Below are 1,125 nucleotides of genomic sequence, written 5' to 3'. Positions count from 1 at the left end.
TTGAACCTGTGCTTGTCCCTGTGATATTCCATTAGGAACAAGATGGAGAAGAAGGGAGGAACAAGGGAATCACTAAACCTGCCTGTTGGTGAAGATAGTAGCAGGTTTCAGGGGAGCGATTAGGGCAACATTTGAGGAGATCACCTGGACCAAAAGGGAATAGGCATTTCTAGGCAAGAATAAAATCTCTGTATGCAGATTCTGTGCCAGTGAGAAACCTAATGACTCCAGCTTCTGACACAAATCACTGCTGGTTCACGTGCTAATCAGAAATCTGATGCTTCTGAACAGAAACCTGTGCTAATTTGTGTGCTAATTATAAATCTATGTTGATTGTAAACTTTGTCCTGAATCAAAGGCTATGTCACTAATTTGGGCAGGGACAAGCACTGATAGTTGCCAGCGCCAAAAGATTCACACATTAATGGCCACCTTGAGTTGATTCGTGTGCTAATTACAACCTCAGGATAATTTAGTTGGGTGATGAGCTATTCATAGTCAAAAAGCAAAGACTCTGAAGCCCCACAACCTGGGTTCAAATCCCAGTGCTGCCACTGATCAACTGAATGAGTTTGGGCATTATTCCTTTCTTTAGGCCTCAACTTCATTCTTGTATAGGAGTTTGATAATACTTAAAATGACTGTTGAGAGGATTAAATAAGCGAATACAAGCCGGGGATTTAGCTCAATGGTTCTGCCGCCTGCCTCGCAAGCACAAGAACCCGAGTTCGATCCCAGGTACAAAAAAAAATGAAAAAAAAAAAAAAAAAAAAAAAAAAGCTAATACATGTAAAGCCCTGGGAGCAGTGTTTGGCAAATGAAAAGGGCTTACCCTACAAGTACTATCCAATAGTTACTATCATGATTTTATTTAATCTTCATAGCAGGCCTTCCTCCAATTTCATTATCATAGCCCATTCTTGGTCCAGGTCTGGGAGCCTCATTCCTTGGAAAGGCTTTCCAGAGGTTCCTAGGGCGACCCACAACGTTTCTAGCACCGCTTCCATTCCTACATCTTTCTGCAAGATTCCACGTGGGGGCAGCAACACACCGCTCAGCAACACACACGCGGCGCATTGTGGGGCGCGTAGTCTTGCGGGACAATGAAGTGGCAGCTCCTGAAAG

The sequence above is a fragment of the Fukomys damarensis genome, unplaced genomic scaffold (assembly GCF_012274545.1).
Source record: "Fukomys damarensis isolate Sample0158 unplaced genomic scaffold, DMR_v1.0_HiC HiC_scaffold_19, whole genome shotgun sequence".
Classification (NCBI taxonomy): Eukaryota; Metazoa; Chordata; class Mammalia; order Rodentia; family Bathyergidae; genus Fukomys; species Fukomys damarensis.
This window is presented reverse-complemented; position numbering follows the sequence as displayed.